The 18275-nt window shown below is 45.8% G+C and overlaps 1 non-coding gene across 1 annotated transcript; it reads right to left on the reverse strand.

The window, feature by feature from the left end:
• Positions 1 to 12893: 12893 nt before the first annotated feature.
• Positions 12894 to 12965, reverse strand: TRNAT-UGU. The gene has a single exon. It is a non-coding gene; the product is annotated as a tRNA-Thr (tRNA).
• Positions 12966 to 18275: the final 5310 nt, after the last annotated feature.

Consider the following 18275-nt stretch of genomic DNA (forward strand, 5'->3'; position numbering starts at 1 on the left):
TGCATTTCTCCACATAGCAGGGATACTGTTCTGGGATTAGCCCTGTCCCCAGCCTCTGGGTAGAGATACCACTACAGAACCTCTGATCATCTCCTCAGTGAATGGGCAGGTTCTTCCAGCAACATTGTTCCATTTTTAAAAAACGGATTTTGTATTACCAGACATGTTATGGGTCTTCGCTGGATACATCGCTGTGTTGGAAGGTTCAAGGAGACAGTACACCCATCCAAGCATGTCCAAGTGGACTTTGCCCTTTGGAGGTGCCACGTAACTTGTGTTCTGCTTTGAGTAGGTCGTCTGCCCGTAGGCAACAAAACGGTTTCAGAGGACTGCATTCCTTTCACCCAGCTTCTGCAGAAAGTCAGATCTGCAGAGCAGCATAATGTAACAAGGGTTTCCCTGATTACCATGCTCTGAAGTAACACTTTCGTTTCATTACCCAGTGCAGCAGGGCACTCACCATCCCAGGGGGTCAAAGTGGAAACACCATCAAAATCAAACTTATTTTAAAAACCTGAAAGCACTAAAACACTTCGAATCAACTTTGTCGAAATGTGCAGCCATGGGGATAGTTCATACAAAGCCATTGGGGCTCTTCCAGTTGCTGGAAAAGAGCCACAAACGGATGCTCCCCCCCCCCAGCACCAATCAGTTTTTGATGGGGATGCTGAGGGTGGTATCAATAATCTGATTGGTGGAGGAAGATATATACAGAGGAACGCAGAATTGTAGCCTGTAATGTATTCCTCGGCTGCATTTCCAAGACCTACTTTTCCTCTTTGTACCGAAGGGCTCAAACAGACATGGCAAAAGTCACAGATCTCCGTCAAAATATAACAAATAAATTGCAAGCATGCATAGCTGCAGTGCAAATACAGCTCACATCGGAAAAGAAGCAATTTAACCCTTCAAGCCCTGGTTCCTTTTGCTAATTGAGACAAGGCTCCTTCTGCAATTTTAGAGGGGGGGGGAGACATTTATCCTCAATAAGTTTCAATAAAGAAGTGTGTTTAATTATATCCTGCTGTTCTCCCCCAATGGGGACTGAAAGCAGCTTACAACATTGTCCCCCCCCCTCAACGCCGCCTCCATTTTATCTGCACAACAACAATCCTCTGAGGTACTCAGGCTGAAAGAGAGTAGCACATTGTCTTCTGGTAAGTTTCATAGTACAGAGTGGCGACTCAAACTCGGGTCTCCCAAATCCTACTCCGACATTCTAACCTTTTGAAACCTGTTTCCCCCCTTTAAATGCCCATCTGTTTTGATCCTTATGGCAGTGTTAATGAAGCCTTCTCTTGCATTTCTCTCTCTCTCTCTCTCTCTCTCTCTCTGTGTGTGCACATGTCAACTTCTCTTTGAATAATGCAAAGTGGTGGAAAGTGCCCTCAAGTCACAGCTGACTTACGGCGACCCCACAGCGTTTTCATGGCAAGAGACGTTCACAGGCGGTTTGCCACGGCCTGCCTCCGTGTCGCAACCCTGGACTTCCTCAGTGGTCTCCCATCCAAATACGAACCAGGTCCAGCCTTGCTTAGCTTCCGAGATCTTATGAGATGAGGCTAGCCTGGGCTACCCAGGTCAGGACTAATGCAAAGTTGGGAAGAGCAAATGAATAAGATCCTTTTGAGCAGGAATTGTGTGTGCATTTCTGCTCCCTTTGTGTGTGTGTTTAAAGTAACAGTGCAAGCAAACCACACACTGTGCTGAGGAACTAATATAATTATACTGCATAATCTAATTTAGTGTTAAAAAGCAGTCATACCGAGGGGAAGAGGGAAATACAGATCTGGGCTGCTGAACTGGGTAGCTCTTTCCATTTGTACCATGTCCCGCTCTGCACTACTTTCATTTCTGATGTGAGAAAAATGCAGCCCAAGACAAGATGTCTCACTGTGTCATTTCCTACTAGAGCTTAAAGCAGACTAGGGGCATTGGGGGGGGGGTTTAGTTTTGATCATCTCTTCACCAGCACCATGCTCCCCAAACCTTACTGGGTCCTTCTGCGGTTGCTTTTGAAGGTTAAGCTATGTGTGAAGGGAGATACACATGGTTTCCTCCAATGTAACATGTAGCTTGGCCCAGATCTAGCAGTGGTTATAAATTAAACACACACAAGCTTCATTGGTTTCAGTGGATGTTACGTAGTGGTGCTACAACTCAAAAAAAGCAGCCCAGGAAGAACCAACATCATCAAGCCAAGCCAAAGTGAATGCTGTCCAGAACACGTCTGAAGCTTTCAGCTGAACAAAATCCCCGTCAGCTGTAAATGTGTGCGATTTAAAGAATTATATGCTGTCCTCTCTTACCCCTATGAAATTGTTAGTCCCTTGTGTGAAACCTGTGTAACTGTAAATCGCTCAGAGCCAGCAGCTCTGCTGGATTGAGCGATCAATAAATCGAATTTTTTTTTAACTAACAGTAATCTTTAGAAGCTGGAAGATGCCAGCAAACCATTGGTGACAGAAAGTGCTGTCAAGCTGAAGCTGAGTTATGGTGACCCTGTAGGGTTTTCATGATGAGAAATGAACAGAGGTGGTTTGCCATTGTGTGCCTATGCACAGCAGCCCTGGACTTCCTTGGTGGTCTCCCATCCAAGTACTAACCAGGGCCAACCCTGCTTAGCTTCCAAGATCTGACGAGTTCAGGCTAGCCCGGGCCACCCAGGACAGGGCAACAAACCACTACCTCTTCCTGTCCAAAGGATGCATAAAAATATTCTCTGGAGAAACTGATCAAATTCTACACAGTTTGTTTGTTTGACTTATATCCCGCCCTTCCACATGGGCTCAGGGCGGCTAACAAGAGGCAATTGCCATACATAACACTAAAACCAGATAAAACAATCAATTACATTTACATTTACAATCGGTGCTCATAACAATATGTCATCCACTCCAGTGCAATGTTTCAGAGGATCTGCTGTCTCTTCTTGATCAGTCTGCACTATGTCCGTTCTTCATTCCCAAGGCCAGTTCGCATTGCCAGAAATGGCAGCACGGTGGTGGTACAGTGATGGTGGCGGCTCCTACTCAAAAGCCTGGTGGAAGAGCTTTGTCTTGCAGGCCCTGCGGAACTGCATAAGGTCCCACAGGGTCCTGATCTCCTCCGGGAACTCATTCCACCAGATAGGAGCCATCACCGAAAAAGCCCTGGCCCTAGTGGCAGCATATTTGAGATCTCTAGGGGCTGGGACAACCAAAAGATGTTTTGCCCCCGACCATAGTGCCCTTGGGGAAACATATGGGGAAAGGCGGTCCCTTAGGTAAGCTGGACCCTGGCCATATAGGGCATTATAGGTAAGAACCAGCACTTTGAAGGGACCCGGTACGCTATTGGCAGCCAGTGCAGCGCCTTCAAACAGGCTGGATGTGGTCTTTCCTAGAGAGGCCCATCAACAGCCTGGCTGCTGCATTCTGCACCAGCTGCAGCTTCCGGATTTGCGACAAAGGCAGCCCTATGTAGAGAGCATTACAGTAGTCTAACCTCAAGGTAACCGTTGTGTGGATCACTGTGGCCAAGTCATCGCGGCCAACTGCCGTGCCAGCCACAGATGGTAGAAGGCTAACTTGACAGTGGCTGCTACCTGGGCCTCCATCATTAAAGAGGAGTCCAGGAGCACCCCCAAACTCCTAACCCTCGGCGCCGGCACCAAAGGCACTCCGTCAAAGGCCGGAAGAGGGAGCCCCAGCCCTGAGCCGACCTGACTTAAGCCCAGGACCTCTGTCTTCGCCGGGTTTAGCTTCAGCCGACTCAACCTGAGCCAACCAGCCACAGCTTGCAATGCCCGATGAAGGTCATCCAGGTCGGAATCTGACCGGCCACCCAACATTAGATAGAGTTGGGTGTCATCCATGTATTGATGACAACCCAGCCCATAGCTCCAAGCAATCTGGGTGAGGGGGCGCATATAGATGTTAAATAGTATTGGGGACAGCACTGCCCCCTGAGGCACCCCACACTCAAGAGGATGCCTCCGGGAGCGCTGATCCCCAATCAACACCCTCTGTCCCCAACCTTGAAGAAAAGAGGCAAACCATTGAAGGGCAGGTGAGAATCTATTAAAGCAAGAAAAAAAGTGTGGTTCTGTGGCTGGAAATGTCGTTGCCCAAGCTGATGTAAAGGTAAAGGTTCCCTTGCTCGAAAGCCAGTCGAATCCGACTCTAGGGTTGCGGTGCTCATTCCCATTTCCAAGCCAAAGAGCCAGCGCTGTCCGAAGACATTTCCATGGTCATGTGGCCGGCATGACTAAACACCAAGGCACACGTTATGCTGTTCCCTTCCCACCAAAGTGGTACCTATTTATCTACTTGCAATTTCTTGATCTTGAACTGCTGGTTGGCAGGAGCTGGAACCAGAGATGGGAGCTCACTCTGTCATGCAGCACTCGGGTCTTGAACTGCTGAACTACTGACCTTCCAGCCTGCAGTTCAGCATCTTAACCACTTGAGCCACCGCAGCTGATGTAGTGTGCCCCAATTTGAGAGAGTACTGGCTCAGGCTGCCCTGACCTGGAGAGCCCAGTCTAGCCCAATCTCATTAGATCTTGGAAGCTAAGGAGGGTCAGTCCTGGCAAATATGAAGGGCCTCCAAGTATGGGTGACCTCCAAGGTATACCAGGGTCATGATGCAGAGGCAGGCAACAGAAAACCATCTCTGAATGTTTCTTACCTTGAAAACCCTATGGGGTTGCCATGTCAGCTGTGACTTATGGCTCAGGCTACCCCGGATATGATCTTGTCAAATCTCAGAAACTAAGCTAGGTTGGTGCTCATTAGTACTTGGATTGGAGCCCACCATGGAACCCCAAGGTTGCTACGCAGAGGGAGGCAATGACAAACCACCGCTGTTTATCTCTTGCCTTGAAAATCCCATGAGGTTTTCAGAAGTCAGCTGCAATTTGATGGCACTTTCCATCACCACCACCAGAAAAGGGGAGGCCATCTAAGGTGCCCAATTGCCATGGGAAAGTATGTGAGGAGATGTGGTCCATTTGGTACGAGGGTTTGAGGCCATCAAATGTTTTAAAGGTAAAATCCAACACCTTGAATTGAGCCCAGAAGCACATTAGGTAAGCAGCTGTTGTTGTTCAGTCACACAGTTGAGTCTGACTCTTTGTGACCCCATGGACCACATCACGCTAACCCCCCCAAAAAGCTTGGCTACCATGTTTTGTACCAGTTGATGCTTCCAGGATGTCTTCAAGGACAATCCTCATATACAGTAGTCCATTCTAAAGGTTACAGTGCCCTGGATCAGCATGATTAAGATGGCAGAGACCAGGTAAGTGGGCAATATATGAACAAGGTGGAACTTTTTTAAAAAAAGTATTCCTAGCAACAAAGCCTACCTGTCATTCAATCAACTAGGCGAGCCCAAGAAGACCCCTAAGCAGCACTGGAGACCCCTGGTCTGTTACAAACAACTCAACCCCATCTAAAGTTGGCAAATCAATCCAGGCCAAAGTCTCTGCCTTCCCACCATTACCCTCCTTTTATCTGTATTCAGTTTATCTCAGAACTCACAGGAATCATGAAGATCACACATCTCCATCAGTCTGTAACATGCAAACTGCAGGCTCATACAGCCACCATTTTCCTCGGGGCTGTGTGCTGAAGAAAGAGAGTTCTTTAATCTCTGCTCCACTTCAGTAATGGAAACCAGCTTCTTTGCTATTTGAATAGAAAAAAGGCATGTCCTTTAAAATATATCTCTTTTTTCCTTTTAAAGTTATAATACCAAAGTAAGGTGTTAAAAGCATACACCTTCTCTATCTGCCCTCCACAACCCCAGAAGAGTCTCAGTGATTCTGGGACCCCAGACAGAACCCTAGAATCTCTGGCTATTATTTGAGCTGAAAGCAACTTTGCATAAGGAACGAATGTGTTGGTGAAAGTTTTCCTTTCGGAGCAGAAGACTTGGGGTTCCGTCTTTGTGAAGAAGCCTTGGACGAAACACGGCTTGGTATAAGCTAGCTCATACGTAAAGAAGAAAATTGGAGGAACCTACATATAGTTCGTCCACCAGACTCCTGTGAATTCTTAAACCCTCCTTAGGGACTATTTAAATTTTGAAGACTATGTTCTATGCTATTAGAGTGCTGGTGTATGAATTGGTAAAAAAGTGGGCATGGTCCTGGATTTCTTAAAATATCAGCCTCTTTTGGATGTACAACATGGCTTTCTATATCTAATTTCATTACAGTATTTGAACTGCATTGGACCATGTCCTCTATATTATATTTTGAAACATCTGTCTAAGATCTGAGTTGTTTTTAATTTGAGCACAGTTTATTGTTCTTGGACACAAGTGCAAAGGGCAACAAAGTACAGGCAGCGCACGCCAAGTGGCTCCAGTGCTGCCGCACTATGTGTGTGTGTGTATGGGGGTGCCTCCATCCCTCCCCCTTCCTGCTTCTCCCCTGCAGCAGTGGGAGCCCTGTACTTAAGACCACCCCTGCACGGCCCCAAGGCAAATGTGGGCTGCCTGAGTCTGCAATTGGCGTTTTATAAACAGAGGTGCACAACCACTCATGTTTATGCCCTCATTAAGGGAGATGGCAGGTTCCTGTACAAAAGTGCATTGTGCCTTACTTTGCATAGTTCTCCCTTCCATACAATCAAGAAGCTGGCCGCAGCTGTAGCTCACAGATTTCTATTCTCTGGAAAGATCCCAAATGTTCTTGGATGCACTTTCCACAATGCCCGACCTTTCCTGCCCGCTTTCTGCCCCGTTTAATCGGTAACCAGCAATCTTCAGCAACCCCGCCCCCGAAGCTGAGAGAACAATAACTGGATCTCCCAGGTTGCAAAAGCTTTCGACTTGTTTTCCTTTTCTCCCTGTTGTTCTGAGAATGAAACTGATTCTCAGTCAAGGTTTGTTTTGTATTTATTTATTTATTTCTTAACTCAGCAAACTACTGGCCTCTCGGTGAACCCCATGGCCATGTGCAACCATAATCAGTTGAGATATACATGGACAGATAAGGGAGGTAACCAATAACAGGGATACAGACAGATATCTTATCTTGAATAATTTCCTTTCCATCAGTATTTAAAGGCATGTGTCAGTTTCTTTCGGTTGCTGCCAGTTTCTCTTCAACATAGTCAAGGTGTTTCTATCAGCTTTCTGCAGAAGATGCCCTCCTTTCTTCAGCGTAAGAGTTTGGAAGCAAAACAGCACTGGAAGTGCTGTCAAGTTGCAGCTGATTTATGGCAACCCCATAGGATTTTGGAGGTAAGACATGCTCAGAAGTGGGTTGCCATTGCCTGCCTCTGTCCCGGGCTTCCTTGGTGATCCCCCATTCAAATATTAACCCGGGCTGACCCTGCTTAGCATCCAAGATCTGACAAGACTGGGTTAGCCAAGATCTTGGGTTAGCCAAGATCTGACAAGACTGGGCAGAATCATCTCTAGCTGTCCTTATTTACCAGGAACAGTCTGAATTATCCCAGATTTATTTATTTACCCCAACAGGGACCCAAAACAGTTTACATTGTTCTCCTCTCTTCCCTTTTTATCCTCACTACTACTCAGTGAGGTGACTGGCCCAAGGTTGCCCAGCAAGCTTCCACGCCAGAGCGGTGATTTGAACCTGCCGTAATAACAAAAAGAACAGCTATGATGGCTGTTCGAGACCCACCGCGGCCGGAGTGAGCTCCCAGCCCTAGTCCCAGCTCCCGCCCACGCAGCGGTTCGAAAGCAAAATAACAGCAAGCGAGTAGATAAATGGGTACCTGCCCTAGGTGGCAGGGGACACCCCCTCCGTTGTGAGGCTTGGTGGGGGCATCGGCAGCCGCAGTGTGACGGGCAACGGCGGCGAGGCGGCGAGGGGCGGTGGCGATGAGTGAAGTGGCGAGCAGTGATGGCAAGGAGGCGCAACACCAGCAGTGGATCGGATGACGGCGGAGGCGGAACCAGAAGGCGCAGGAACGTAGAAATGCAGGCGCGGCAGAGCCTAAAGGACATAGCCGGAGCCGGGCTGATGCGAACCATGCTCTAGATGGGCCCACTGGAAAAAACAGCCGACTCCGAAGGCCACTAGAAGAAGAAGAGCCAAGCCGAAGCCGGGCCGAGCCGAAGCCGAGCCGAAGAACAGCGAGTCCCACCATTGGGTGCCGGTAGGGCAGTCCCCACCCCTGACGGTGTGGCCATAGATAGGGATAAATGAAATTGTGTAAGCACAAACCTGGGACTCCCAGATCTTAGTCTGATATTCTAACCACTGCACCACACTGGCTCTATATTCTTACGTTGTCCCTCTGTGCTTGACTAGGAACTATTGATTGACAAGGACTATCTGAGAAGTCCATGGCAAAACCAAGAATGATGCCGTTAAGAATCTGGAGAATAACCCAAACATAATCGCCAGGCAAACTTACCTTGATGGAAATTTCTCAACTACATGCACATTGAACTCCTGATCAAATGGTTTTAATTTTTCTCCCTCAAAATTCATCTCAGGAGCTATATCAAGCAATACAGCACATGCACAGAAGTCACGTGTCCTACAGTCTAGATCTCTTCTTACACCCCTACACAGTTGATTGCACCCCTTAAATTACTTCCATTGGATCTATTGCATTGCCTACTTTGTGCAGTGGAAAAGACACTGAGACATCTAAGTAATAAGTTCTTCCCAATAATCTCAAGAATGCTGAATGGAAGACAAGTAGGTGGGCTGGCAGCTGTGAGAAAGCAGTCTAATCATACAATTGGACATAAATGAAGTCATTTGGGTGCTTCAGGAAAAGCTTGTCAAAAGATCAGCTCCTAAACTGGTGGGGGTCCAGTCTTTTGATAGTCTTTTGGATCTACCCCATCTGTTTGATGAATACCAGTAAGCAGTTACTTCTGAAGGCATTGTCATTTCTTGAAAGTCAGTATGGCACAGTGGTTAGAAGATCAAGCTAGGATCCAGGAGACCCAAGTTAAAGCCCCCACTCTGACTTGAATCTCACTGGGAGAGCTTGGTTCCATCAGCCTCATGTACCTCACAGGGTTGTTGTGAAGATAAAACAATAAAGGGGAACTCCATAGTCCACTCAGAGCTCCTTGGAGGGACAGTGGAATAAAAACGTACTAAGGAGATAGGGTACATGTGTCCTGCTGATTCAGTGTTGCAAAACTGTTGCAATGCTGCCATAAAGCATTCTATGGGGAAAGGAAGTGAGGCATACTGACAATGATCTTACAGTTTTTGTTTAAAAAATGATCAACAGGCCATCTGACCAAACCTCCTGCTGTGTGTGAAGACTTCTCCACCTGTCAGCCTTGTTCCTCCAGGGCAAGACTCCTCACTTAGTGGGAGTCCTATCCTGCCATACCAGACAGAGTTACACCTAGGGATGGGCACAAACTGCATGTTTGTGGTTTGGTTTGTGGCGGAACCACAAACTGAACCACGGGCCCATATGAACCAGGAGGTTGATTCATGAACTGATTCTGCTTTCTGCTCCCTGTGGCTTTTCATGGGAAGCAGAAAGCAGGGGTTTCCAAACAGCTGAGCAGCAGGGACCACCACTCAACTGTTTGTTTTAAATGCCTCAGAGCCATTTAAACCAAACAGCTGAGCTGTTTTTCATGAAGAGAGGAAAGCAAGGGTAAACCACCACAAACTACCCCAAAATTCATGGAAGTTCACAGTTGTTCTTCAGTTTGCGAACGTCACTTCACGAACCATGAACTGGTGAAAACTCAAGACGAACTTCAGTTTGTCAGTTGGTCCATGCCCATCCCTAGTTACACCCTTCTAAGCCCATTGAAGTCAATGGGCTTAAAGGGGTGTAACTCAGGTTAGGCTACCACTCAGAAGATCCAACCCGCAGCCTCCAGGACTTAGAAGGAAACCCAAATAGTGTCGTGCGATGATCTGCTGTATGGAACAATCCCTTCTGCCACTGGAGAAGGCATTCCTTTATGATCAGCACCAGGGATGCCTGCCGTGTTTCTTGTTCCAACAGTTCTGTTCAGACAGTGAGATGAATCACCCGGCATGTATTCAAAGCATTACAGAATCTGTGCCTGAAGGCAAGGTGGGGCATCCCACTCATACCAGCCTAAATGCCCAAGACGAAATAAGATCTGGGACTGGAACATTTTTCCTCAATGCCATTTTGGTTGAGTGACAGTTCTACCTTTGAGGCTATTTTTGCTTCTTCTGGGCTTTTATGTGAGTGTCTCCCAGTTTCCCAGTGGCTGTTGCAGAAATGAATCATGGATATGTGCCATTTTCTTGATTGTTTAATACTCTGTGCTGTGAGAGGGATAGTGACAGAACCCCAAGAGCTATTTTTTGGTGTGTCTCAGAGCCAGTTCTTGCCCACTGGGATTTTATTTTTGTTCTGTTGTTTTGCCTCCCACTCAACAACATGTCTTTGTGATATGTTTCTAGAAAGTTTTGCTATGTGTCTTGGAAAGCTACTGAGTCGGAGCATGTGGAAGCATCCATCATCTATCTATCTATCTAGCTATCTATCTACATAAGGTAGGCCACATAAAATATGAAATACCAGCTATAAAATTACAATACTTTCCTTTTTAATGAACAATTTCTTCACAATGCATTTTCCATTTCAACTTAATGGACATTCACTTCGCAGAAGGGAGGGGAAGAGAGAACAAGGTTCCTCCCATGAGCCTTTCTGGCTCAAGTATCAACTGCCTTCTCTCTCTCAGTTGCCACCAGTGGTCAGACATTCTGCAGAAGGGATGGGAACAAGAGGAGTGGGAGAAAAAAATACCCCCCCATATTGATGTTCTAGGAATTTACCCATGTCTCTGTGGTCTTCGCCACAGAGAATTTGGGGGATTCCTAGAGTGTCTCCCAGAAGTAATGTTATGTCATCCTGAAACTCTACCCTTCTCAGCACTGCCCTCGGAATCTCCCATCATTTGCCAAGGCAATGCTGGCAATCCTGCTCCAAATTGGTGCTCTCTGGAGACACATGTGTGATGCCTCCTGAGCAATTTTGAAGCACCTTCTGCTGTAATGAAGTGAAGGAAATCCAGGATTGAAACATAGCTGTAGCAAAGTGAGGATTCAGACCTGGATGTCCCACTTCCTAATCTCTACATGACACTGATTTGATTTTCAAAAGAAGGGGCATCAAATGCTGCTGATTCTGTCTTCCCACAACAGATCCCTGTTTTACTCCCAGTGCTATTCCTGAATGTCTGCTGACCCCACCCCCACCCCAGGAACAAAAGAGGGAGGAGCTCAATGGATCGCATCAGGACAGAGAAGCAGAAAAGTCCTACTTTTCGACATCTGTGGACAGATGGGTATACTCCACTACCCATGGCCAGTTCCTGGTTTTGGGGGGACCTGGGCAAGGAATGCATGCTGTGTGCATGCTGCAATGATGTCACCCAACTCTATGGTCACCATACAGTTTTTGCCCAAATGCTAGGGCATCCCCCGTGTGACATGCCTGGGTGACGTCATCACACCGGGCACATTGGGCAGGAAGGGGCTGTTCAGGGGCAGGCCTCCCCCGCCAGCCAGCTGGCCAGTGGCAGATTGGGGCCCCCAAAATTGGGGAAAACCCACCCCCATCAGGGGGACAGAAACCCTAATAGAAATACCACCACAGTGCCCATCAGAAGTTCCATTTTATACCACCTGCAGGTCCTTGCCTGGCAGCATATGGCTGTGGAGCTTTGTGGCAAAGGGCCCCACCAAAACCCCTGACAGCTGCTCTGCCTTAGGGTTAATTAATTATCATATGGCACTGTGTGTAGTATAGCCAGGAGATCTGAAGATTGTCCGGCAACCTTACGTTTTAGCCTTTTAATGTTATGCACCACTAGGTGGTGAGCTAGACTTATTTTTTTGACTGAGAGAGCTCTGAAAGAGCTGTGACTGACCCAAGGTCACCCAGCTGGATTCGTATGGAGGAGGGCAGAACTGAACCCCATTCTCCACATTACAGTCGGTTGCTCTTAATCGCTACACCACGCTGGCTCTCTGCCTTAGGGTATGCTGATGACAGCCCTGCTGCTACCAAGTCACAACTGAGTGGCCAAAAGCAATACCTAGCTGAAATTAAATGGCAGTCTCGGGGCTAATTGGCAACCATCCAAAAATGATGTGAAAATTAAAATAAAGCAGGCATGGCAGACTTCATTGGGCCTAGTGATGGTGTGTTCCAACATGCCTGCCCTCCCTTCTTCTCCACCACCCCTAATCCTGGAATGGCAGATCAGTCACGGTCTCAGAACAGATGTGTCAGGTTTCTAGAGCAAGATAAGTAGACTGAAGGGCCATATATGGGGGGGAAAGCTGTTCTCCACCATTACTGAAGAACGCATAACCACGTACAGTTTCCTCCAGGCCATAGATGGCCAACTTTTATCTTTACACCAGCCATATTGTCTCTCCAGGCATTCAATGGTGGCCTTTAATGTATCAGTTCATCCTTTGCGGAGGATAATATTCTATGTTATAGAGAGGAACAGATTTCCACTGTTCTGGTCTTTTATTGTTTGCGGATTTTGCTCTGCACTGCATTCTGGTCCTCATTAATTCTGGTTTCAAAAGGAGAATTCCTAACACAGAACTTCGAAACCACCCAGGTTTCAGCAGCATCTGACTCCTTTGCTTCGTTTGCTTCTTGCCATCCCATTAATGTTACCGAAGAATCTGAGCACATTAATAAAACAGGGCTGAAAAGTGATTTAGATGTGATTGCGGGTATGATCGTATCAAAGATTGTGTGGTGTTTTACTGATGTGCTTGTTCCCTCTTACACGTGATACCAATGAAGCTGCCTTGTATTGAAACAGACCATTGGTCCATCAAGGTCTGTATTGTCTACTCAGCCTGGCAGCAGCTCTCCAGTGTCTTGATTAGAGGTCTTTCACACCACTTACCACCACCTGATTCTTTTAGCTGGCAAAGCCAGGGATTGAACCTGGGACCTTCTGCACACAAAGCAGACACTCTTCCACTGAACCACAGCCCCTCCCCAAAGCACTCTTGGTCTTTGGTAAAACACCACATACACACAACTGTCTGCCCATCTGTCTTATCTGATTATCTGTTTCCTCCCACTCCCATCTAGCCTTCCAACTGTCCACCAACACATCTATAATATATTATCTATAAAATCATACATATGTATATCTAAAGGTAAAGGTAAAGGTTCCCTTGCTCGAAAGCCAGTCGAATCCGACTCTAGAGTTGCGGTGCTCATCTCCGTTCCAAAGCTGAATATATGTATCTACCTGCCCACTTATCCATTCCCACTTATCAATTCATATTTCCTCCTTCCATCCACCCATCCATCATTCTGCCCATCCAAGTAGCCAACCACACATTTATCTCTCTATCCATCTGTCCCATCTTTATCCTACCCTTTCTTTTAGGAATTCAGGGCATTGCATGCGGCTCTTCGTTCTTCCAGCTGCACTTAAAATGGCATCTGACTTGTGGATCGTTTTATATTTTACTCTTCTGACACACGCAATAATGGAGAATTGGGGCAAAGAAGCATGTGAACAAAAGGAATTGAAAGTGGAGGCAAACTGTGCAGCCAGAGTGTGTTTTACATTTTTGGTGTAACCCGAAACAGAGCAATGGAATATTCCTAATGCTTTCAACAGCTTTTTGTTTTTGTTTTTTTAAATGCATTTCCCTTATTATACCCTTATGAAGGAAAAGCGATGTTGGCCCCAATCAAGCTAAATTTAGTCATGATTATGGCTGCATTTCCATGGATGCTTACTTATGAGTAAGCCTCACTGAATCCAGTGTGAGATATGTGCATGCTTTCTTGGGTTTGGGTAAAACACCCCAGAAGAACTTGGAGTCACAACTGACATGTGGTGACCCCTGGTGGGGGTTTCAAGGCAAGAGACGTCCAGAGGTGGTTTGGCCACTGCCTGCCTCTGCATAGCAACCCTGGATTTCCTTGGTGGTCTCCCATCCAAATACTAACTAGGGCCAACCCTGCTTAGCTTCCGAGATCTGATGAGATCTAGGTCAGGGCACAAAACCAACTGCCTATCTATTAATTTATTTATCTAATCCAACCATCCACTTACTCTTCTACCTATCTCCACAATGGTATTTCTCTCTTCACCCATGTATCCATCTTTTATCTGTCTGTGCAACATGCACATAACTGTGCTGCCTTGAAGGTCAAGGGACTTCAGTCATGACTCGTCACTTCATCTGGATTGGGAATGGAAAACCCTTTGATGTCCTGCTCCAAAGCTCCATTTTTAAAATTTATTTACTTATTTACTAGGCACAGGAAGGATCGCTATGTATAAATGAAAAATCGGCCAGTGTTAGTGCCCCATTCTTAGATTCTGTTTCATTTTCATACGTTAAAGAGCCCTGCATGATGTCACATAATATCACATACCACATTCCCTTGAATACTGAGGTAGGTGGCCCAGTGCTTGATTACTTTGGCATGAAAACAGGGCCACCAACAAGCAAGAGGCAGATTTCTGCATACTTGGAAGTAATCCCAGATAATGCGACAGGGGGGGGGGGGGGGGGGGGGGAGAGATTCCCAATTCATTCTGCCTCAAGTCACGTGCAGCATTGAAAGACCAAGGAAAGCCTGGTATTATGGAGTAATTTCCCTGTGGGGCTGAATTCTTCATCTTTGGGATTCACACAACTAAATACGTGTGTAGTTACTGTCGGTGGAATTGACTTCATTGTATACACTAAGCTGTGTTTATTGTATTGTTTTCTAATTTTGTTATCCAGCTTTATTTACATGGTTGTAGTTAATATTCTATCTCCCTGCATTGTTCTCCAATTCTTGTAACTCCTGCATCCTTTTACAAGCATTCGTTACAACATCCCTCCCACCTTCTGACTGGGAGATCAAGAGATCTCCATTCCTGTTCATATCTGACGAATGGAGCTTTGAATCTCAAAAGATTAGAGCTTGAAAATCTTGCTGGTTTCCTAGGTGCTACGGGACTTGAATGTAACTGATGCTGGCATTATGTGTTTTTCTGGTGTGTTGTTCTCTACTTTTTTTTTACAGTTATCATGGAGTAATTAGTGATTGTCCATATTTTGCTGCCCTTCCTGCACTGTTTTTAGCTGCAGTCGGCCTCGAGTCTGCGCATTATTTTTCCCAACCAGAGAAAGGGCATTTCTCTCTTCTCTCCCATTCTGCCCGCTTTGGCCACCTCCTTAACCTGCCCATGAGAGAGAACAGTCCAGAGTAGGTTTTAGACTAAATCACAGATGCCATCTGGAGATTATCAAATTAGGAATAATTGATCTGCTGATTTTAATGTGTATTTTTGTATGTTTTTAACTTGTTGTAAGTCACCCAGAGCCTTGCGTACTCAGGGATTGAGTGATTCAGAAATTCAATAAATAAATAATAAATAAATAATCCATCTCTTCAAGTCCCCAAACTGGGAAATCCAGTCCTATAAAACCCCCATCCTATAGGGAGAGGTAAGGAGAAATCTTAGGGGACTGGAATGCTAAAGTAGGAAGTCAAAAGGTAACCAGAATAACAGACAAGTTTGGCCTTGGAAAGCAAAATGAAGCAGGGCAAAGGTTAACAGAGTTTTGTCAAGAGAACACACTGGTCATAGTGAACACCCTTTTCCAACAACCTAAGAGGCGACTCTACACATGGACATCACCAGATGGGCAACACTGAAATCAGATTGACTATATAATTTGCAGTCAAAGATGGAGAAGCTCAATCCAGTCAGTAAAAACATTAGATGGAGAAAGGAAAGTCCGATGCTGCAAAGAACAATACTGCATAGGAACCTGGAATGTAAGATCTATGAATCAAGGAAAGCTTGACATGGTCAAAAATGAGATGGCAAGACTGAACATCGATATCCTAGGAATCAGTGAACTAAAGTGGACAGGAATGGGCGAATTTAACTCAGAAGACCATTATATCTACTACTGTGGCCAGGAATCTCGTAGAAAAAATGGTGTGGCCTTTATAGTCAACAAGAGAGTGCAAAAGGCAGTACTGGGATACAATCTCAAAAATGACAGAATGATTTCTGTCCGATTCCAAGGCAAACCATTCAACATCACAGTAATCCAAGTCTATGCCCCAACCACTGATGCAGAAGAGGCTGAAGTGGACCGGTTCTATGAAGACCTACAACACCTCCTAGAACTAACACCAAAAAATGATGTCCTCATCATCATAGGGGACTGGAATGCTAAAGTAGGAAGTGAAAAGGTAACTGGAATAACAGACAAGTTTGGCCTTGGAAAGCAAAATGAAGCAGGGCAAAGGTTAACAGAGTTTTGTCAAGAGAACACACTGGTCATAGCGAACACCCTTTTCCAACAACCTAAGAGACGACTCTACACATGGACATCACCAGATGGGCAACACCGAAATCAGATTGACTATATAATTTGCAGTCAAAGATGGAGAAGCTCTATCCAGTCAGTAAAAACAAGACCTGGAGCTGACTGTGGTTCAGATCATGAGCTACTCATTGCAAAATTCAGACTTAAACTGAAGAAAATTGGGAAAACCACGAGGCCATTCAGGTTTGACCTAGATCGCATCCCTGATGAATATACAGTAGAGGTGAAGAATAGATTCAAGGGTCTGGATTTGATAGATAGAGTGCCTGAAGAACTATGGACAGAGGTTCGTGACATCGTACAGGAGGCAGCAATCACCACCATACCAAAGAAAAAGAAATGCAAGAAAGCAAAATGGCTTTCTGATGAGGCTTTACAAATAGCAGAGGAAAGAAGGAAAGCGAAAGGCAAAGGCGAAAAGGAAAGATTTACCCAACTGAACGCAGATTTCCAGAGAACAGCAAGGAGAGATAAGGAGGCCTTCCTGAATGAACAGTGCAAAGTAATAGAAGAAAACAATAGAATGGGAAGGACTAGAGATCTCTTCAAGAAAATTGGAGAAATCAAGGGAGCGTTCCATGCAAAGCTGGCCATGATAAAGGACAAAAACGGTAGGGACCTAACAGAAGCAGAAGAGATTAGGAAAAGATGGCAAGAATACACAGAAGAACTATACAAGAAAGACCTCGATGTCCTTGACAACCACGACGGTATAATCACTGACCTCGAGCCAGACATCCTGGAATGTGAAGTTAAATGGGCCTTAGAAAGCATTACTAACAACAAAGCTAGTGGAGGTGATGGTATCCCAGCTGAGCTATTCAAAGTCTTAGAAGAGGATGCTGTTAAAGTTCTGCACTCCATTTGCCAGCAAATTTGGAAAACGCAACAGTGGCCACAGGATTGGAAAAGATCAGTATACATTCCAATCCCAAAGAAGGGCAATGCCAAGGAATGTTCAAACTATCGCACAATTGCACTCATATCACACGCTAGCAAGGTCATGCTCAAGATCCTACAAGCTAGGCTTCAACAGTACGTGGATAGAGAACTACCAGAAGTACAAGCTGGGTTTCGAAGAGGTAGAGGAACGAGAGATCATATTGCCAACATTCGCTGGATTATGGAGAAAGCAAGAGAGTACCAGAAAAATATCTACTTCTGCTTCATTGACTATGCTAAAGCCTTTGACTGTGTGGATCACAACAAACTATGGCAGGTCCTTAAAGAGATGGGAGTACCAGACCACCTCACATGTCTCTTGAGAAACCTGTATAAGGGCCAAGAAGCGACAGTTAGAACCGGATACGGAACAACTGATTGGTTCAGCATAGGAAAAGGAGTACGACAAGGATGTATACTGTCACCTTGCTTATTTAATATATATGCAGAGTACATCATGCGAAATGCTGGCCTGGATGAATCACAAGCGGGAATTAAGATTGCTGGGGAAAAGATCAACAACCTCAGATATGCAGATGATACCACTCTAATGGCTGAAAGTGAAAAGGATCTAAAGAGCCTCTTGCTCAGAGTAAAAGAGGAGAGCGCAAAAGTGGGCTTGAAGCTCAACATCAAAAAAACTAAGATCATGGCATCCGGCCCCATCACTCCTTGGCAAATAGAAGGGGAAGTCGTGGAAGTAGTGACAGACTTCACGTTCCTGGGATCCCAGATCACCGCAGACTGTGACTGCAGCCATGAAATTAAAAGACGCCTGCTCCTTGGGAGGAAAGCGATGGCGAACCTAAACAGCATGATAAAAAGTAGAGACATCACCCTGCCAACAAAAGTCCGCATGGTCAAAGCAATGGTATTCCCAGTAGTCATGTATGGCTGCGAGAGCTGGACTATAAGGAAGGCCGAGCGCCGAAGAATAGATTAAAGACAAAAACAACAAAAGGAGAAAACTCTGCACAGTTCATAACTTCTTGTTTCG

This window comes from Gekko japonicus, unplaced genomic scaffold, assembly GCF_001447785.1.
Source record: "Gekko japonicus isolate JY-2015 unplaced genomic scaffold, Gekko_japonicus_V1.1 scaffold112, whole genome shotgun sequence".
NCBI classification, from domain to species: Eukaryota; Metazoa; Chordata; class Lepidosauria; order Squamata; family Gekkonidae; genus Gekko; species Gekko japonicus.